Source organism: Chiloscyllium punctatum, chromosome X (genome assembly GCF_047496795.1).
Source record: "Chiloscyllium punctatum isolate Juve2018m chromosome X, sChiPun1.3, whole genome shotgun sequence".
In the NCBI taxonomy this organism is placed as follows: domain Eukaryota; kingdom Metazoa; phylum Chordata; class Chondrichthyes; order Orectolobiformes; family Hemiscylliidae; genus Chiloscyllium; species Chiloscyllium punctatum.
The window spans coordinates 22285817-22308487 of record NC_092791.1 but is presented as its reverse complement, the minus strand read 5'-3'; the positions used below and the strand labels follow the sequence as shown (position 1 = coordinate 22308487).

Genomic DNA, 22671 nt, shown 5'->3' with positions numbered 1-22671 from the left:
CAGAACTTGCTAAATGTTGTAAGATGATAAGATGTGGAAGAAGTAAGCTCATTCAGTGTGATCATAGTTGATCTGAACATCCTCAACTCCACTTTCCTGCCTTTTTCTCAATCCTTGATTCCCTTAATGATTAACAATCTTGTCTTTCTCAGTCTTGATTGAACTTAATGGCCCAGCCTCAGCAGTAAAGAATTCCACAGATTTACTACCCTCCAGAGAGGAAATTACTCCTCATCTGACTTAAATGAGCAACTCCTTACTCTGAGATTATGCCCTCTGGTTCTAATATCTCCTACCAGGGGAAAGAAACACGCTACAGAGATGGACGCATTCTTTGTCTTTGTCTGTCTGTCTCTCTGTCTGTGTCTCTCTGTCTGTGTCTCTCTGTCTGTGTCTCTCTGTCTGTGTCTCTCTGTCTGTGTCTCTCTGTCTGTGTCTCTCTGTCTGTGTCTCTCTGTCTGTGTCTCTCTGTCTGTGTCTCTCTGTCTGTGTCTCTCTGTCTGTGTCTCTCTGTCTGTGTCTCTCTAAAAGAAGCTTCCTCATAAGAAAATCCCTCCAGACCCGTGATCACTTCCAAAGCCAGTACAGAGCAACCTCGATCATCTGAACGAGATGGGTGGGCAGTATTTTGTTCGGCTAATTGGTTAGTCGGTTAATTGATTCAATGCCTTTCCTCTGGGGCTTGGAGTTTTCTGTTAAGTCTGCTCCCCGTTCAGGAAACTAGGCAGCAGCACACTACACTCGAGCCCCTGCACCTCCCCAATGGCATCCAACACTGCCCCCTGTGTGGTCCACGTCCAACATCACCCCCCGCTCTCCCCTCCCTTGCAACCCTGTCCAACACTGTCCCTCCCCACCACACCCCCGGGGCAGCCGGACTGGACACCAACGACAAGACTGCTGCTGCTGCCTTTTGGGTGGAGTCTCCAAATAGTGTACACACAGCACCACGCACAAATTTTCAGTGTAAATTTTTTTGACAGGTTCCACCTTTGCCCTGTACAGGATGATGTTGGAGAGATAATCTGGGGAAGGGGGGTTTAGGGTACACGCCTGTTTAGAACTCCAGGGAAAATTGGGGGGGGGGGGGGGGGTGGAGGCCAGATATTTGGAGACGATGCCTGGGCTCCCATCAGTGCAAGACTGTTCTTGGCAGCATTTCAGCCAAGTTCACTTTTAATCACTTTAAACAAAAGACACGATCAGTGTTAGAAGCACGTCTTTGATGTAATGTTTCTATTGGGATCTCGAGATCTCCTTCGGATAATCTGATATTCGGACAATCGAGGTCCCTCTGTATATGTTTTCTTTGAAAGAACCAGAATTCTCCAGGATATCCAGATGTGGTCTCACTTGTGTCTTGTCTTGTTTTAGCAATATTTCTCTATTTTTATACTGTTTCCTTTCAAATAAAGGTCAGCATTGCATTTGTCTGCCGTAATACCTGCTGTACATGCATGCTGGCTTTTTATGATTTATGTACAAGAGCCCCAAATCCATCTGTTGCAGCTTTCTCCATTGAAATAATATTTTATTGCTCTATTCCTCCTGCTAGAGAGTATAACCTCACATTTTCCCATATAATATTCCAGCTGTCAAGTTTTTGCCCATTCACTTAGCCTGTCCAGAACCCTCTGCAGACTTCTCGATATTTGCCTTTCCAATTGGTGTCATCTGCAAAGTTGGTACATTAATTACCATCCTGAAATGGTAGTATTCAAACTCCGTCTCCTTTGAGAAGCCATTTCTCGCTCTTCCTTTTTGCACATATAAAGAAAGGAAAGAGAATCTTTAAATTACTTATTAGTGTTTTGGTTTCAGAATTAGTTCAGAAAAATTAAAAGGCTGATGCAGATATATTAAGTTATAAATCACACAACACCAGGTCATAGTGCAACAGGTTTGTTTGGAAGTACTAGTTTTTGGAGCACTGCTTCTTCAGGTAGCTGTGCAGCAGAATCTGTGTCTTATGATCCTACTTCACAGCTACCTGAAAAAATAGCAGTGCTCCAAAAACTTGTACTTCCAAATAAACCTGTTGCACTATAACCTGGTGTTGAGAGATTTCGGACTGGGGTGGATAAAGTTATAAATCACACAACACCAGATATCTCTCGTGAACTTAAAATTTAGGCCTTATAAACATGTTGAACCACAAAAGGAAAATATTATTGAAGGGAATCTGAACCAAAACAAAGGAACATTGTCCTTTATTTCAAAGGGAATGTTATATAAGAGATCGGAAGTCTTGCTAAAGTTATACAAGGCACTAGTCAGACCACATCTAGAATACTTAAGACCGTTTTCGTCCTTTTATCAAAGGAAAGATATACTGCCATTCAAGGCAATCCAGAGAAGATTCACTCAGTTGATACCAGTAATGGAAGGAATGTCTTATGAGGCTGGCCTGTGCTCATTGGAATTTAGAAGAATGAGAGATTACCTTATTAAAACAAGATTTTTTGGGGACTTGACAGGCTAGATGTGGTGAGTTTGTTTTCCCTTGTGGGAGAGTTGGATCAGTGGGCATAATCTCTGAATAAGGGTTTGCACACTTAAGACACAGATGAGGAACGTTTTTCTTCTCCAGAGGGCTGTTGAGTCTGGGTCATTAAGTATATTGAAGGCTGAAACAGATTTTTAATCATTAAGTGAAACAAAGGCTATAGGGAAAAGGCAGGAAAGTGAAGTTGAGGATTATTAGATCAGCCATGATCAACCTGTGGACCAGACCAGCCATCGGGCTGAAAGATCTTTATGGTCTCTGTGCACTGGCCTTGTTCTCCTGTGGTTTCTAACTCTGCTTCTTTTGAAGAATCTCATGGTCGTGTTTTGGAAACGGGACACTTGATGTTATATATCTGTCATGATGTGGAGGTGCCAGTGTTGGACTGGGGTGGACAAAGTTATAAATCTCACAACTCCAGGTTATAGTCCAACAGATTGATTTAGAAGTACTAGTTTTCGGAGCACTGTTTCTTCATCAGGTAGCGTGATTTATAATTTTGTCCACCCCAATCTGAAATCTCTCAACACCAGGTTATAGTGCAATAGGTTTGTTTGGAAGTACTAGTTTTTGGAGCACTGCTCTTTTTCAGGTAGCTGTGGAGTAGGATCATAAGACACAGATTCTGCTGCACAGCTTCCTGATGAAGAAGCAGTGCTCCAAAAGCTAGTACTTCCAAACAAACCTGTTGCACTATAACCTGATGTTGTGTGATTTATAACTAATATATCTGCATCAGCCTTTTAATTTTGTGTCCACAGTTAAAGTAGAAAAATTTTATGTGGAAGTTGAATCTTGTCTCTGGCCAGTAGATAGAATTCCTCAAAATAACTTTAGTTTTTAATCCTATGAATTATTTTCACCTGTTTCATCAAAAATCCTCCCTTGATGTTAAAATTGTAAGTGATCCTGTCTGTATACTAACACAACTCTAATAAAGCATCCAACCGATGAGCATCTCCAATAAGAAAAGGCCCAACTATCTTCACAACGTTGTGGCATCTATTCTGCCACAGTCTTCTGCTAAAAGTATTCTGGATTAGTGGTGCTGGAAGAGCACAGCAGTTCAGGCAGCATCCGAGGAGCAGTAAGATTGACGTTTCGGGCAAAAGCCCTTCATCAGGAATAAAGGCAGAGAGCCTGAAGGGTGGAGAGATAAGCTGGAGGAGGGTGGGGGTGGGGAGAAAGTAGCGTAGAGTACAATAGGTGAGTGGGGGAGGAGATGAAGGTGATAGGTCAGGGAGGAGGGTGGAGTGGATAGGTGGAAAAGAAGATAGGCAGGTAGGACAAGTCATGGGGACAGTGCTGAGCTGGAAGTTTAGAACTAGGATGAGGTGGGGGAAGGGGAAATGAGGAAACTGCTGAAGTCCACATTGTTGCCCTGAGGTTGAAGTGTTCCGAGGCGGAAGAAGAGGCGTTCTTCCTCCAGGCGTCTGGTGGTGAGGGAGCGGCGGTGAAGGAGGCCCAGGACCTCCATGTCCTCGGCAGAGTGAACTTGCCTCCATGCTCTAGGCAATGCATTCCAGATCTATATGTGTGTCAGGTTTCTTCAATTCATTAAAACCGTATGATCCTGAAACACTGAGGAAAAAGCAAGTGCTGGGGAGTAAATAGGCAAGATGGTATGGGCTAACTCAAATTTGAGGTACTGTCTGCTTTTTCTTTCTTTCTTTCTTCTTCGCTACTATGTTATCATGTATGCTGCAGATGCACTTAAAAATAGAGTGCAAGTAGAGCTGATTTAAAAAGCAAAAGAAACTCAAAGAATTGTGATACTGGAAATTTGAAACACAAACTGAAATTGGTGGAGGAAGCTCAGCAGGTCTGGCAGCATCTGTGGAGAGTCAACGCTTCGAGTCCAGTGCCCCTTCAGAGTATAACCTGTATGCTGCACTCTGTCCAAGCACACGATGATCTGTATGTCTTTGCTTACTATGATCAGCCTGTACTGCTCAAGTTTTTCACTGTACTTGGGTACATGTGACAATAATTCAAATCAAAACCTGATAGCTGGAAAAAGGTGGTATTTATGCTTGGGGGAGGGGGGGCATCAAGAAAGAGAATGACAGTAAGGAGACAAAGATATTAGTGATGGTCTGCTCAGGAGGGAAAAAAAAGCTGATACCTATGACCATAGGTAGATGAAAATGGGTTGGGTATGCTGAAAGCAGCCAGTGTGACAACAGGGCCTTGGGTGTGAGTAAAAAATGTGGAAGAAGGTGGTCAGGTTCTAAAATTCTTGAACTCTATATAAGGTCCTGAAGGCTGCAGGGTTCCCAAGCAGAAGACAAGGTGCTGTTCTTCCAGCTTGCGCTAAGCCTTGGCACATTGCAGCAAGCCCAAGACAGAAATGTTGACCAGAGAATACGGTGGTGTGTTAAAGTAGCGGGCAACTGGAAGCTAAGGGTCATTTTTGCGGACAGAACTTGGGTGTTTCGCAAAGCAGTCACCGAATCTGTGTTTCATTTCTCACCTTACCCCAGTTCCAAACTTTCAGCTCAGCACCATCCTCATGACCTGTCCCAATCTTCCTTCCCACCTATCCGCTTCACCCTCCTCTCCAACCTATCACCTTTACCCCTTCCTCCATCCACCTATTGCGCACTCAACTGCCTTCTCCCCAGCCCCACCCCCGAGGCTTCCAGCCTCATTCCTGATTAAAGGCTCCTGCCCGAAATGTCGATTTTCCTGCTCCTTGGATGCTGCCTGACCTGCTGTGCTTTTCCAGCACCTCACTCTCCACTCTAATCTTGATTCTAATCTCCAGCATTTGCAGTCCTTAGTTTTGCCGAAACCAAAATGGTGTCCAGTCCCTTCCCACTTAACTTGATCCCACTGATGCTTTACCTTATTCGCGAGTTTTGTGAAGATTTGTAGCTCAGGTTGAGGTTCTGGATGTAAGTTTGCTTGTTGAGCTGGAAGGTTAATTTTCAGATGTTTTGTCACCATACTAGATAACATCAGTGAGCCTCTGATGAAGCACTGGTGGTATGGCTTGCTTCTTATTTGCTCTTAGTTTTCCTTGGATTTGTGATGTCATTTCCGGTTCTCTTTCTCGGGGCGGTAAATGGGATGCAAGTCAATGTGTTTGTTGATAGAGTTCTGGTTGAAGTGCCACACTTCTAGGAATTCTGCCGCGTGTCTCTGTTTGGCTTGTCCTAGGATGGATGTGTTGTCCCAGTTGAAGTGGTGCCCTTCCTTATCTGTATGTGAGGATACTCGTGAGAGAGGGTTGTGTCATTTTGTGGCTAGTTGATGTTAATGTATTCCGGATACATGCCTAGAAGCATAGAGTTCCGGTTGGAGTGCTATCAACAAACACATTGACTTGGATCCTATTTACCACCCCCAAGGGGGAAAAAAAAAGAGGAAATGACATCACTAACCCAAGGAAAACTAAACACAAATAAAAAGTGGGCCATACCACCAGCACTTCACTGAAGGCTCACTGAAGATGTTACCTAGTATGGTGATGGAACATCTGAGAACAAACTTACATCCAGCTTTACATTATTTTCAAAATTCCCAGGTCGCAGGTACCGGCTGCCACCTCTTCACCATGGATGTGCAGTCCCTCTTACATACCCATCCCCATGCACCACTACCCTCCTCTATTTAGCGAAGCAGGTCTTCACTTTGAACAACTTCTCCTTTTTAACTCCTGTCTTTTACAGCAAATCAGAGGGGTGGCCATTGGTACCCATATGGGCCCCATTTATGCCTGCCTCTTTGTGGGGCATGGAAAGCATTCTTCGTACCAGTCCTACTCTGATCCTCTCACATACCTCTTTCTAGTGCGTCAGTAACATCGTTGCTGCTTCCCTGTCTCATTCTGAACTGGAAAAATGTATCAATTTTGCTTCCAATTTCCACCCTGCTCTTGCCTTCACCTGGTACATCTCTGACTTTTCCCTTTTGTCGATATCTCTCTTTTTCATTTCTGATAATAGGATGGCCACTGTTAACTACTGCAAACCCTACAATTCCCACAGTTGCCTGGACTATACATCCTCACACCCTGGTGTCCGCAAGGACTCTCTTTCCCATTCTCCCAGTTCCTTTGTCTCCGTCCCATCTGTTGTGATGATGCCACCTTCCACAAACAGATGGGCCTCAGAAAAGTCCCCCTTTTTCCCTCCACTGAGGATTCCCTGCTACTGTGGTTGATAGGCCCTCAGCTGTGTCCGATCCATTTCCCGCACTTCTGCCCTTGCCCCTTTTCTTCCCCTCCTACAACACCAATAGCGTCTCCTGGTCCTTACTTTCCACCCCACCATCATTCATATCACAAGGATCATAAACCACCATTTCTGCCAAATCCAGTGAGATGCTCCCACTTGACGCACATTTCCCTCTCGTCCATTGCCAGCATTTCACAGAAGCCATTCCATCTGGGACACCCTGGTCCACTCCCAACACCACCTCATACCCCACCCTCCACAGCAGCTTTCCATGCAATTGCAGAATGTGCAACACCTGCCCATTTTTGTCCTCCCTTCTCATGATCCAAGTCTCCAGACATACCATCAAGGTGAAGCAGCGATTTACCTGCACCTCACTCAATCTAGTATGTGCTGCTCACAGTGTGGTGCCCCCTCCCCTCAAAACAGCCAGCCAGCATAAATACTACTTTTTCCTAGCTACCATTAGTTCTGAGGAATGAACTCAACGTTAACTCTGCTTTCTTTCCACAGTTGCTGTCAGATCTGAGTTTCTCTAGCAATTTCTGCTCTGATTCAAATGCAGTTTTGTCATGTTATAGCTGTTAACATTAGTGTTGAAACTGCTTTCAATGGAAACATGCATTTTCCACTCTAGCACCCAAATCTCAAAAACCTTCTCTCTATTGAGCAACATCACTGGAGATCTGTTTGGGTAGGATTGAACTTCCCACTTAATTTCATGAAGTTTTAACTACAGTAGTTTACATACGTAAATATTGTCTTGCCTCACCCCTTGTAAGTTGCTGGATTGACATCTTAGCAGTAAGACTACAGCAACAAATAAATGACTTTGGGATGGAGCATGAATGCGAGCAAGATCACTCTATGATCCACTTGAGTAATATCTTTCTGTTGCAATATGTTGTGCAGGTAAGTGATGACTGCTTTTTTTTTTCTTTTGCACAATGATTCTCATTGATACTTGTCTCAAAACCGAAAAAAAACTAATGTTGATGTAGCAAAGCCATTCTTGCTTGAAATCTTACATTTTCCTGTTTGTTGCGTTATTTTCACTCTGAGTATACACTTGGATGTCTAAGTTATGATGCACGCTGTTAGTTTGAGCTAAATTAGCGCTTTCATAAAAACAGGTCAAAATGTCAGGCTAGAGGTAATGCAGCTTAATTTGTAATAGCCACTCTGTGGAGCCAGTATTCTAATTAGTACGTGTAACAATTTGGTGCACTGCCATCTTCCATACTGTTTATTTAAAGTTCACTTGATTTCCCTCAATGGTCATTTGAAATTGCTCAAAGTTTATGACAATTCATTTTTGATTTTACTTTCATTTACTTTTGAGAGTGGCAGTGTTAAGTTTGAAAAGTAAAATTTCTGATGTCGATGTGGATTAGAAATAAATAGTCTTGGCGCATAAAGGCCTTGATCAGTTGAGAATTTAGCAGACTAAGCACATGTTTTTTTGCAATATGGTGGGGTTGAATGTAGTGGCGGCCAATTTTCTGCAAGTTTTAACAAGAATACACAGAATTCAGCTACAGTTACACCATTTTAATGAAAATGTCTCATCATTTTGCTGCTGTGTATATTTTTATCCTGATTTAAAAAGAAATTTTAAATGGTTTATACCCAGGCTTTTATTTAAAGATACAAGTGTCTTGAATTTTATTCCACTGATTCTGCTTCAACGTTGATCACCTTATTGATGTTTCCATGTTACATGAGAACAAACAGAATTGTCCTCCGCTCGTTAGATAGGTTAATTTATTGATCTATTGCCCTCATAAGAAGTGAAAAGGTAACACTTCCAATTGCCTTCTGGGTATTTTTCCCCCACAGACCAATTCGTGTTGGACTGCTTTGCTAAACTATACTTAGAAATGTGCGACCTGTAAATTGTCAGAACTTGTATTAACAAGTTTCACCATTAGAATGGTTACATGGTGCTATAGTAAAAAAGGTGGCCTGACACGTACGAAATGCATCAGAGTGTATATGACCAGTTTATATCCTTTGGAGCCACAAAGTCTGTAGTTGCTACTGTGCTTTCAAGGGAGGTGGGATGACGTTTCTGATTTTCACCAAGTCATTATGGGTCTTCCAGACATCTTCCAATGTCTGATTAGGAACGCATACCATTGCTGAACTTTAATGGATCTGACTTTAAATGCATTGCTGAGTTTTGTGTGATGTTCAATAGACTAATAAGATTCCAAATTCAGTCCCTGACCCTTACTGATGTTGATCTCAGCCAGAGCAGTTGTGGGGATATTATAACTGCTTTAATTGTTCTCTGGTAATAGAAAGGAGATCCAGCCAATTTTTCTACTTCTAATTGATAGTCCCTGATCTCTGGTGCACATAGGTGTTCTATTCAATATTATCGATAGCAATAAGTCAGAGCACCCAAATGATTCAGCTTGTTTAGATGTCTATGAAGCCTAAAGATCCCTGATTTTGATTGGTGTTCAGTGATGAGTTGGCTAATCACAGCCAGCATAGAAGTAGAGTTGACACAGTTTTGTCTCTGGCCTTCTGGATTATGGGGCAATAAAGTCTCATGCCTGATCATTCTCCAGTGAACCCTCCAGTAAGTGTATGCGGTGATCATTGGATTAGGTTTAGTTTAGCTTCCACAAGTGAATGGGATGCCTTTTCAGGTCCACGCATAATGAATGTGCATCTGAGCGCAATGTCAGAAATCTGGTTCATTCAGGAATGGAGAAAAACTTGGTCAGGGTAGAAAGCTGAAATTCCATCAACTCTTATTACATGTATGTCTTCCATTAATGGTTTACTTTCAATGAATGTTTTAATCATTGAGATGAGTGAATTAGTTATTTTGTGGATACCTGTAATTCCCTCTTTCTTTGTAAAGACATGACTTGTTTTTCTTTTGCAGTTCCTTGTTGAGCATCTTGACTGAGCAGCGCTGAATTAATCTATAGACTGTAAGGTACAGATCATTTAGTCAACAGTGACAACAGCAAGGCTGCCAATAGCATTGATGACATTTGCTGAGACATCTTGCGCAACCTCTGCATCTGCGGCAAGCGCTACAGGTTTTGCCATCCAAATGCTAATGAGTGTTCTGAATTTGGCATTTTGCTTTATGACATGCCTCTTTATGAAAAGGTTTGATTCAAATCTTCCATGGCGATCAGAAGGGTAGATTTTGTAGGCTTGAATGTAAATTATTGCATGTAAAATATGATGCTTTTGATTATGGAAATCACAATGAAAAGCATGTACCAACTACTCTTGCAATGAGTATTTTCCACATCAAGGAGGTAGCCATCTGAAGTGAAATATTACTCTTGCTGAGATAGGAATGTGGCATAATTTCACAAACAGTTGATTGCTAATAATTTCACAAGAATCTTGTGCTGCAGAAACTTAACAGGGAACTTGCATTCAGGTGTCACAAGTGGAACAGAATGTGTATCTCAACAAACAAATGGAGTAGGAGTGGTGGTTTCCATATTTTTTTGAAATAATAGGGATGAGGTGCTGTCAGGGAGTGATACTGTTGAGAGGATGTGACTGAGGCCTGGCATTCTGTTTTGTTAATCTTTATTATGCCTAATAGAGTAGACCCCAGTTTCTTTCTAATCTCAGCAGTTTATCCCAGAAGAATCTGCATTGCATGCAAAAGGGCAAGTAGTTATAAATTAAGCTAATTGTGAACTTCGTTATTTCAGGGCAGACCTCAGTTGATCAGTTTAGCAGTGAATAAGTGACAACATTGTGAGGGTGCATGTAATGCATACTTTTGTTCACTGCATTCTTTAAAAAAATGGCAAAATATTTCTTAGTATGTATCATGAGTTACTAGATTCATTCACTACAAAACTTGACTTTTGCTACTTGCTGTTCTCCAGTAGTTCAGTCATAGTCTTAAACCATTCCCTAAAAGCTCATCATGCTGTTTTCAAATATTGCTTGTAATGTTAAGTTGAATATCACCACCTGTCCTTTTTATTTAAACAAAGCATCCCGGCATACTCTTAAATCATCCTGAAGCATTGGAATCTCCATATTGCTTAACTGGAAGGTTTGTTTAAGTTATTAATAGTTGGAATAAAAATTATATAAGGCGGGTATAAAATGGATCTTCTGATTTTGAACAACCTCCAACATCTGTTTAATTTTCAGAGGCTTTTGTGGAAAAGTTCTCTTTCAGGTGGTGTTACCATGTTATAATTCTTCATATTTCTGAATGATCTGATTTCAAACATCTAGGTATACTTCTGCATTGGAACTACCTTCCCACCTTGATTAACTACTGACTTACACAACAATTCTTCTCTTTCCCTAATCCATCTAGTGTTGCAGTTCAGGGAAGAGATATTGTTTTGATGTATTTCGAAGTGTTAAAATTGTTAGATCACTAATTTTTATTTGTAATTCTCTAAACTACAGAAAACATATTTTGATGCAAAGTGCCCTTTAAGTTAACTTTGTTGAAGCAAACTACTGCAATTGTCATTTGTTTTGATAGTTATAAAAATGTAAGTATTCTAATGACCCTCTGACATCAGACAGCGATTTAAGTTATTTGTTCCACCAAGTGAAAAATGGATGTTAACATCAAAAAAGCTGCACTTATCCATCATTGTTTTCTTTGAGGAAAGACAAATGAATCAATCAATGGTCATGAAAATGGCTGTGTAAATGCAGACCTTTATTTTCATATTTATTTTGCGGGGAACAGACAGTCTCCATGCACAATTCATTTTTTTGTAACTTTTGTGTGCTCTTTGAGCCCCCCACGCCCCAAAAGTCCAGTATCATCCCATGAGTGACCAAAGCCCAAAATTATGTCAGAGAACAGCTGCATCCCATTTCTTGGTACTGCGAACTACAAGATAGTTCGTTTTATTTGTTATATGCAACCTTGTTGTGTATTATCAGCTTTCAGAGATGAGGGCTAAAAATTAAATACGTTATAATAGAAAATACACGAATTTGCATTCCATGGAAGAACTGACTGGCCAAATTCTTAAATTTAATCCCCACAACACCAGGAAGTATCCCAATAAACCATATTGCTAAAAACAAAATTTCCCTGCATAGTCTAAACATGCCTATTGTTGTAAATGTTTTGCATTTATGGTATCCATCACATTTGCACATAATTGGCTCAGATTTATTGATTTTAAAAAATCATCATTGTTCAATGGTATAATATCTAATAGCATGGATAAATGTGAGCGTATTCTTCAGCTTTTTGTGGAATTGTTTAAAATAGTTTAACTTGGCAAATCATTGTTTTCCCAGTAATGAAAAATCCAAGAATTTTGATCAACAAATTTTTAGCATTCCCAATTTTCCTCTGCATTAGAACCTAATCATAATCCCCTTCAGGACATTTTTTTATTTGTCCTAAATTGAAGTCTTCAGGATCTTAACAAGGAAAAACAGGGTAGATAAATATAAACTATTTCCACTGATTGGGGACTCTAAAGCTAGGGGGCATACTTTGAGAATTGGGGTCAGTTCAGAAGAGATGTAAGGAAGCATTTCTACACACAAAGGATGGGGATGCTAGATCAGTTGTTAATTATCTATCTCAAATTTAAAATGTTTGTTCAGCAAAGGTATGAAGGGATATGGGCCAAGGTCAGGTGTATGGAATTAGGCCACAGATCATCCATGATCTCATTGAATGGTGGAACAGGCTCAAGGCGTGGGTAAAGTCATTATAGTTCTACTGGACCAGAGCACTGCTCTCATTAGAGCGAGACAAATGATGGTGACTCTCAAGTTAAACTACCACGTGTCAGGCAAGGAGATAGGTTTGAGGAGGAGAATCCTTCCTGGTAACCTTAGCTGGTGTAGAAGTTAACTTGCGGTATTCACATCAATCTGCATCGCAAACCAGCTGTCCAGCCAACTGAGCTAACCAACCACCTTTGTTCCAATATTATCTTTGAATATCAATTGTTCTGGATTAGCAATAATCTCTGAAAATTGTTTTGAACATTTTGATTGGAGTTTTTTATACAATAATGGTATACAATTATTTATTTATATATATATAGTATTTATATTTAATGTCAAAATAACATTAATGGAGGCTGCTCTCTCTGCCTTGTGTTGTCCTTGCCTAATAAGAGAACGTCACAAATCATGAATGCCTTTATTAAATCTCTACACAATTAAATAAATGTTCAAAAATCTCCATGTTTACAAGAGATTATATAAGTGAACTTGCGTAAACATTCCGTCCTGAAGGAGCTGTTTGTGCATTAGTGTCTGTAAATTAGATATTTTACTTTGATTTCTACATACATTAGAATCCACAGGCTAGGTTATGCCACATTTCTTATACCTTCTGTTCTGATTCTTGGATTCAGCTGGCAACCCTCCACTGTTTTACTCTTTCAAACATTTGATTTAAAACATCTGGTACAAATTGAACACAAACTATTTTTGTTCTTAAAATGCATTTATTCATTTTCATAGTTTTAAGCATGATGTTTATCATATCTATTATTGAGCCAGGATTAAGTTAATTCTGTGCTGGTTTACATTGTTTAAAGAAAATTCTCAACACATCTGTTTCAGAATGTTGTGGGGTCAAATTCGACCCCAGGAATTTGAGTTTCCAATCTAAGATGACACTTCGAGTATTGTATTGAGAGGAATCTCCTTTTAGAGGAGTTTTTAAACCAAGGCCGCAATACCCCCCACCCCATCTCCTCCCTCAACCGGTTGAACAGAACATCCCATGGCAGTGTTTGGAAGAGGAGTAGGGAAGTGCTCCCTGATGTTCTAGCTGATATTTATCCCTCAATCAGGTTTTTGCAAAACAGGTTATCTAGTCGTCATCACGTTGCTTGTGGGTGATTTTTGTATGCAGATTGGTTGTTAAAAATCACAACATTTAGTTGTATGTCCCAAGTTGTCCATTAGGTTGTGAGAGGCACAACATAAACCTAAGTCTTTTCTAGCCTGGGTTCCTTCTGTATATTAAGTTGAGCCTCAAACGTCCTGCATTTAGAAATACAGATTCACTTTCACTTTCCTGTTTCCTCCAGTTATCCAAGTTTGAGCATTTAGCTGCAGGGAATTGAGAGCAACATCAGACTATTCTAAAACATCTCTTTACAGTGGAATTAAGAATAGCATAGGCATATTCTACAAACAGATAAGCTTTCTGCCTTCTTAGTATTGGGGAGGTTGGAGCAAATTTGTTGAATACAGTTCCGGTACCTTGCACCTGAGGTCAGTAAGACCATCTAATCAAAGTTTGTATTTGTCAATATAAAATATTATTGAGGAATTGTTTAATTTTGTTAACATTGTTCAAATTATTTCCTCTGTTTACCGTTTGTGTTTTTCCTCCTCCTGTATATTTTGGCACTGAAAGTGGGGTGTTACATGGCCTGCTCTCTGCTCCTACATTCTGATTCTCAACAATCCATCCCTGTTTAATGCAGTTCCCCTCAAATTTTTATGCTTGTCATCAGTACTATTGGTGATATTGCATTCATTTATTAAAAATGCTACTCCAATTTAAAATAGACTGAGCCTTGTAGCTTATTGAAGGAAGTTATCTTTGGTCTATGGATACTTATGCAAACTTGTATGGATGATTTCCAGTGAGAGGCCAGTTCAAGCCTTTGAAGCTGAAATGCTTCTTTGACACATCTATGCAGTGCACTGAGGCTGTAAATCCCCAATGGTTCAGTGGATTAATGTGCTTCTATTATGATACTGAGGCACACCTATCCTAGGTTTGATTCATGGTCTCTCCTGAAGCACCTGATCTCACCAGTATGGTGCTGGTGGCAGTTAGTTTCATGATGTACAGGGTTATGGGCCGAGTCTGACTGACTTGTACCAACTGCTCCCTGATAGAATTTTCATAGCCTGCTTATGCTAATTGTCAGACTCATTAATATAATGAATAAAGGTGTCTTGGACAGTTTAGTCAAAGGCTGCAAGTGTCTATGGAATTGTAATTTTTCACGAGTCTTTTCTTTTAGAAGAGGACAGGAGAAAATTGTGATTTGAGTTGAAGAGCATTTTGTACTGCAGTTGCTAATCAGAAGCAGGCAGGTCAGCCAAGTTGAAATGGACTACAGCGATAGGAATCTCAATATCAAACCTTTTTTATTTTTCTATTTGATACACAGAATTAGAATGTCTATAGTCTTAGGGGTGGAGTGAGTAGGGTGCAAGTGGAATGTGAAAATGGAATTTCAAAACATTGCATTTAATGCAGTTCAATTTCAGCTAATTGGGTTAATATGTATATATCTTTGGTTTTGGATTAATGTTTGCAGTTGAAAACAAAGCTTGTTCTATGTTTCTGAATACTTCCAGTAGACATTTCAGATTTTTAATATTACAGTTTCTTTTGCAAATGTGGGGTGATGCTAGTTTCCTCATCGCACAGCTCTGTCTGGTCCTCCTAATTGTTTCTTTCACTGTTCAAGAATTTGTAATATTTTGTCTTATCAGATGCTGTCCAGCCTTCCTGAATGAATTATTTAGTGGCTTACATTTCCTGTTATAACAAATTATTGAGTTTACTTGAGATCTTAATTCAGTTAATGTCCTGCAAACACACTGGTCAATAGTTCTTCCAATTTATGCATAATCTGAGCTTTGGTCTCCAGTATCCTGTCAGGTACAAGATTATTTCCTTTAAATTTGAAAAGTGTTATAGCTGTCAATAACAGGTATATGAATACATTTGATGCTTTTAATTCCATAATACCCACAGATGTTAACCTGCAACTTTGCTTCCTAGTGGTCATTATACTTCTTGGGAGTTTTACCCTTCCCAAGGTTACCTTCCTCACCATTGACGAGGCCGCCTATTTTGGTGTCATCTGCAAACTTAACTAATAATGCCTTGTACATTCTCATCCAAATCATTTGATATGGATAGGGCGTAGGAGGTTGGGTTGGTAAATTTGCGGATGACACTCAGGTCAGTAGAGTTGTGGATAGTGATGAAGGATGTTGTAGGTTACAGAAGGACATAAATAAACAGCAGAGCTGGGCTGAGAGGTGGCAAATAGAGTTTAATGCGGAAAAGTGTGAGGTGATTTGGAAGGAGTATCAGGAATGCAGAGTACTGGGCTAATGGTAAGATTCTTGGTAGTGTAGATGAGCAGAGAGATCTGTGCCCGTGTACATAGATCCCTGAAAGTTGCCATCCAGGTTGATAGGGTTGTTAAGAAAGCATACGGTGTGTTAGCTTTTATTAGTAGAGGGATTGCGTTTCAAAGCCATTAGGTCATGCTGCAGCTGTACAAAGCTCTGGTGTGACCGCACTTGGAGTAATGCGTACAGTTCTGGTCACCGCATTATAGGAAGGATGTGGAAGTTTTTGAAAAGGTACAGAGGAGGTTTACGAGGATGTTGCCTGGTATGGAGGGAAGATCTTATGAAGAAAAGCTGAGGGACTTGAGGTTCTGGATGTAGGTTTGGTTGCTGAGCTAGAAGGTTCATTTTCAGGTGTTTCGTCACCATACTAGATAACATGTTCAGTGAGCTTCCAGACGAGGCTTCTCAAAACTTGCGGACTTGAGGTTGTTTGCACTGGAGAGAAGAAGGTTGAGAGTTGACTTAATTGAGACATATAAGATAATCAGAGAGCTAGATAGGTTGAACAGTGAGAGCCATTTTTCCTCGGATGGCGATGGTTAGCATGAGGGGATGTAGCTTTAAATTGAGGGGTGATAGATATAGGATGATGTCAGAGGTAGGTTCTTTACTCAGTAGTAGTGGCATGGAAAGCGCTGCCTGCAACAGTAATAGACTGGCCAACTTTAAGGGCATTTAAATAGTTATTGAATAAACATTTTGACAAAAATGGAATAGTGTAGGTTAGATGGGCTTCAGATTGGTTTCACAGGTTGGCGCAACATTGAGGGCCGAAGGACCTGTACTGCACTGTAATGTTCTATGTACCCACCATTCATATCCTTTTGATTTAGTTACAGTTCTTAGACCATTTGAATTTGGGTGGTTCACCAAAATTGTAATGATTCTTTACTTTGTTTCTTGACATTGGCAGCTTTTTTGTTGCATAATTTGTAAAATTCATCTCCTTAACCTTTTTTGGGATATATTGTAAATTGTAATACTTCCGGAAAAAGTATTAATTTTAAAAGTTTGTATTTGTTCAGTAGGTGAACTTGTGTACCACCTTTGCTTGGCTGTACAGCTTTTAACGAACAATACATGCAGCATTCTCTGAGCTATCCCTCAGCTTTTTCGACTTCCCATTCTATAATATGACAAATACAAGATGTAAAATGAAACAACTGCAGATGCTAGAGATCTGAAACAAAGGAAAACAGAAATTGCTAGAGAAACTCAAGGTTTAGGAGCGAAAAAGTCAAATGTTTAGAGTCCAGTAATCTGTTCTGAACAAGAGTCACTGGACTTAAAGGTTGATTCTTTTCTCTTCACAGATGCCATCAGACTTGCGTTGTGTTTCCAGCAGTTTCTGTTTTTATTTGTTTGAAATAGAAGATGCACCTCTAATTTTCTCAATTTGGTTTAGGAACTCGTTAACAAGCGAATAACAAGGAGCAGGGGTTGGCCATTCAGCCCCTCAGGCCTGTCCCGCCATTTGATATGATCTTGGCTGATCAGATTTCAACCTTGGTTCCACTTTCCTGCCCATGCTCGATAACCCATTGTTAATTAAAAATCTGTCTGTCTCTTCCTTAAATTTACTCCATGCCCAAGCTTCCACTCCACTCTGGTAATGAATTCTACAGAATCAACTACCCTTTGAGAGAATTAATTTCTCCTCATCTCTGTTTTCAGTCTGGTACCCCTTAGCCTAAAATTATGACCTCATTCTCGATTGTCCCACATCAGGAAGCACACTTTCTATGACTGCTTTGTGAAACTCCTTTAGCATCTTATAACCCTCCATTAGATCTCTAATTCTTTGAAACTTCAGAGATTATAGGCCTAAACTGCTCAATCTCTCTTCATAAGACAAACCCCTCATCTCTGGATGCAATGATTTGAACTTCCTCTGAATCGTTTCTAATATTCCAGGTGCAAGCTCACTAATGCCTTGTACATTTTAAGCAATACTTGCCTACTTTTACATTATATTTCTTTCACAATAAATGCCAAAATTCCATTTGCTTTCCTTTTATTATTTGGTGTACCTGTGTACTAGTTTTCTGTGATTCATGCACGAGGATGCGCAGATCCCTTTGCACCATTGCACTCCAAAATTTCTCTCCACTTTGAATACAAAGTCAAATTTATTATCTAGAAGTCATAGAGATGTACAACATAAACAGACCCTTCATTCCAACTTCTCCGTACCGACCAGATATCTGAAATTAGTCCCATTTGTCAGCACTTGGCCCGTATCCCTCTCAACTCTTCCTATTCATGTACCCATCCAGATGCCTTTTAAATGTTATAATTGTGTCAGTCTCCATCACTTCCTCTGGTGGTTTTTCTGCATGAAAATGTTGCCCCCTAGGTCCCATTTATACCTTTCCCCTCTCACCTTAAACCTATGCCCTCTTGTTCTGGACTTCCCTACCTTGGGGGAAAAAAGACCATGTCTATTTACCCTATCCATGCCCCTCATGATTTTATAAACCTCTATAAGGTCATCCCTCGGTCTCTGACGCTCTAGGGAAAACAACTCCAGCCAATTCAGCCTCTCCCTGTAGCTCAAACCTTCCAATTCTGGCAACATTCTTGTAATTCTTTTCTGCACCTTTTCAAGTTTCACAACATCTTTCCTATAGAAGTGAGACCAAATCTGAACACAGTACACCAAAAGTGGCCTAACCAATGCCCTGTACAGCCGCAACATGATATCCCAACTCAATATATTGACCAAAAAAGTTGAAAATCACACGACACCAGGTTATGGTCCAACAGGTTTATTTGAAAATACCAGCTTTCAGAGTGCTGCTCCTTCATCAGGTAGCTCCTGACAAAGGCGCAGCACTCCAAAAACTTGTATCTTTAAATAAACCTGTTGGACCATAACCTGGTGTCGTGTGATTTTCAACTTTGTCCACCCCAGTCCAACATTGGTGCCTCCACATCATGGCTGACCAATAAAGACGAGCATACCAAATGTTGCCTTCACTGCCCTGCTTCCCCGTGACTCCACCTTCAAGGAACTATGAACCTGCACTCCACCGTCTCTTTGTGTGGCAACACTCCCCAGGACTTTACCATTAAGTGTATAAGTCCTGCCCTGATTTTCCTTATCAAAATGCAACACTGCCACTTCTTGGCCCATTAACCCATCTGATCAAAGTCCCACTGTACTCTGAGATAACCACCTTCACTGTTCACTACACCACCAATTTTGGTTAGTAAGTTTGCAGATGACACCATTTATTTGGATGTGAACATAGAAGAATTTATATGAACAACAAAAAGCAGTGGACCCTTGCGGCACACTGCTGGCCATAGGCCTCCAGTCTGAAAAGCAACCCTCCACCACCACCCTCAATGTCTCATATCTTCAAGCCAATTTTGTATCCAAATGGCTAGTTCTCCATGGATTCCACGTGACCTAACCTTGCTAACCAATCTACCATGTGGAACTTTGTCAAATGCCTTGCTGAAGTCCAATATCCATTGCTCTGTCATCTTCAATCTTCTTTGTTACTTCAAAAAAATTGAATCAAGTTAGACATGATTTCCCATGCACAAAGCCATGTTGTGTATCCCTAATGCATATAAGTCCTGTCCTTCAGAATCCTCACCAACAACTTACTCACCAGTGATGTCGGGTTTACCGGTCTGTACTTCTCTGGCTTTTTCTTACAGCCGTTCTTTCAATAATGGCAACACGTCAGCCACCCTCCAGTCTCCTGGCACCTCACCTGTGACTATTGATCATATAAGTATCTCAGCAAGGGGTCCAGTAATCAATTCCCAGCTTCCCACAAAGTTCTGGGATACACCTGATTAGATCGCAGGGATTTATCCACCTTTTATGCATTGTATGATGTTTAGCACCACCTCCCCTCTAATATGGACACGTTTCAACTATCATTATTTCTCCAAATTCTCTAGCTTCCATATCCTTCTCGACAGGAAATACTGACATGAAATACATGTTTAGTACCTCGTCCATCTCCTGTGGTTCCACATACAGGCAGGCTTGGTGTTCTTCAAGGAGCCCTGTTCTCTCCCTAGTTACTCTTTTTGCCCTGAATGTATTTATAGAATCTCTTTGGATTCTCCTCAACCCTGTTTGCCAAAGCTATCTGTTGTCCCCTTTTTGCCCTTTTGATTTCCATCTTGAATATACTCTTACTGCCTTTACATTCCTCGAGGGATTCACTCGATCCCACTTTCTATACCTCCCCTATGCCGCCTCTTTCTTGGCAGACCCTCAATTTCTCTAGTCATCCAGCATTCCCTACATTTACCAGCCTTTCTCTTCACACTAATAGGAACAAACTGTTTTTGGACACTCATCTCATTTTTGAAGGCCTTCGAATTTCCAACCGTCCCTTTATCTGCAAATAGCCTCTCCCAATCAGCTTTTGAAAGTTCTTGTCTAATACTGTCAAAATTGGCCTTCCTCCAGTTTAGAACTTTAACTTGTTGATCAGATCTGTCCTTTTCCATAACTATTTTAAAAGTAATAGAATTATGATCATTGGACCCAAAGTGCTCTCCCACTGACAGCTCAGTCACTTAGACTCAGATGTATAGCATGGAAACAGATCCTTCGGTCCAACTCATTCATGCTGACCAAATATCCTAACCTAATCTAATCCCATTTGCCAGCACTTGGCCTGTATCCCTCTAAACCCTTCCTATTCGTATGTCTAGATTAGAGCGGTGCTGGAAAAGCACAGTAGGTCAGGCAGCATCCGAGGAGCAGGAAAATCGACGTTTTGGGCAAAAGCTCTTCATCAGGAATGAAGGCCCTTCCTATTCATATGCCCATCCAGATGCATTTTAAATGTTGTAATTGTACCCGCTTCCACCACTTCCTGTAGCAGCACATTCCATACACACACCACCCTCTGCGTGAAAAAGTTGTACTGTCTTATTTTCCAAGAGAAGGTCAAGTTTTGCTCCTCTAGTAGGTTCATCCATATACTAAATAAGAAAGTTTTCTTGTACACACTTAACAAATTCCTCTCCATCCAAGTTCTTAATACTCTGGCAGTCCTAGTCTATGTTTGGAAAGTTAAAATCCCCAACCATTACAACCCTGGCTTATCAAATCTGCACTGATCCTCCAAAGAGCATCCCAACCAGAGCCCAACCCGATCACTGTAACCCTGCAGAGTTAGTCCCCCTAGCCTGCACATCACTGGACACTGTGGCAATTTAGCATGGCCAATCCACCCTGCACATCTTCGGATTGTGGAAGGAAACTAATCCTGTCACATACTGGTTTGTAAATTTTCCATTTCTTTATTGCATCAAAGTTTCTCACCTAATTTAGTGTCATCTGCAAATTTGACTGTAGTATCTTCTATCCCTGCATCCCGAGTCATTAGTATAGATTGCATTATGAATAGCTGGGACTTGCAGGCCAAACCATGTGGCACCCAACTAGTTGTAGCATTCCTGATGAAGAGCTTATCCCTGAAACGTCATTCTCCTGCTCCTCGGATGCTGCCTGACCGGCTATGGTTATCAGCACCACACCTGTTGAGTCTGATCTCCAAGTCTCACTTTCTCTTAGTTGTAGCTTGCCAACCAGAGAAAAACCCACCTATTTTGACTTTGATTTCTGTTTCGAATGGAGTTCCGCACATCAGATACACGTCAAGCTTTTCTTTTTTTAAAAAAAAGTGGGTTCCTGTTCTCATCATTGCTTTGTCCAGGGTTACTTAAGCTACCGCCCTTTTTTAAAATGATTTGGAGATGCCGGTGTTGGACTGGGGTGTACAAAGTTAAAAATCACACAACACCAGGTTATAGTCCAACAGGTTTAATTGGAAGCACTAGCTTTTGGAGCGTCGCTCCTTCATCAGGTGGTAGCGGAGGGCTCAATCCTAACACAAAATTTATAACAAAAATTTACAATGTGATGTAACTGAAATTATACATTGAAAAATTGATTGTTAAGTCTTTCATCTGTTGGAATACCTTTTTTTAAGTAGTTGCAACTGCTTACGTCGCAAGTTATCTTCAAGTGGTCAGTTACAGTGTAATATTACAGTTTAAAGTTAAAAATCACGATTTTTAACTTTGTACACCCCAGTCCAACACCGGCATCTCCAAATCATTGTTGCAGTTTAGTTTCATTATACAGTGTAACTTGACAGGAACTCGGGAGGATTGATATGTTCTCATTTCCTTTGCTCAAATTACCTAAGTCTTTGGCGTTTCTTTGTTTATATTAATAAAGTTGATATTGACGCGCCATTTTGAAAAACAGCTTTGCAGCCGCAATTTTCAGGTCTGCAAAATGGTGCCTGATACCATCCATAACTGTCAGATTAACTAATAGGAGCTCAGTCTTCCCCGGATATTCCCGCCCAAATCCGGACAGTCTCTAGCAGCGCTGGTTTATTTGAATAGTTGCTCTTGGCAAGCTGGATGTTTTGAACTATGATGTGGAGAGTATTTATTGTCTGGCAAGCTTTTCGGTTAATTGTGATTTCTTCCCGACAGTAGCCTGGAAGCGTTTGCGATTACTCCAGGTCTGTTATTTTACTTTCGCTAATTTGAGTTCGGCTAACCAGAAATGCCTGCCCTGTTTTGGATGGGGAAGATTTTATTTGATGTGCACTTCACAAAGTTGCAAGACAGGAGTATTCACCAAGCTTCTCTTCAACAAATGGCTGGAAACGGCGCCAGGCGAAAATAAACTCTCCACATCTTTAAACGTCCATTGCGAAATTAGCAACTGAATTTACTATAAATTTTCAATGGTGTATTTAAGTAGCTCTGACCGAAAAAAAGTTGAAATGGGAAAGCAATCTTACAAACAAACAGGAGATCAGCAAGCGATAAGAACCGTAGAGTGACGGCTGTAGG

The 22671-nt window shown here is 40.6% G+C and overlaps 1 protein-coding gene across 15 annotated transcripts in view; it reads left to right on the top strand.

Moving 5' to 3' along the window:
• Positions 1-22671, top strand: part of LOC140471223 (zinc finger CCCH domain-containing protein 10-like) — a 136655-nt gene that overhangs the window by 55925 nt on the left and 58059 nt on the right. For 2 of the 15 annotated variants that reach the window (XR_011956920.1, XR_011956913.1), the window contains exon 1: positions 22341-22670. The exons of 12 other annotated variants lie outside the window; for them this stretch is intronic. The gene's annotated coding sequence lies outside the window, so the exon portion shown is untranslated. Of the gene's footprint in view, positions 1-22340; position 22671 lie in introns of those variants that run through there. One more of the 15 variants, XM_072567163.1, reaches the window with a different exon arrangement.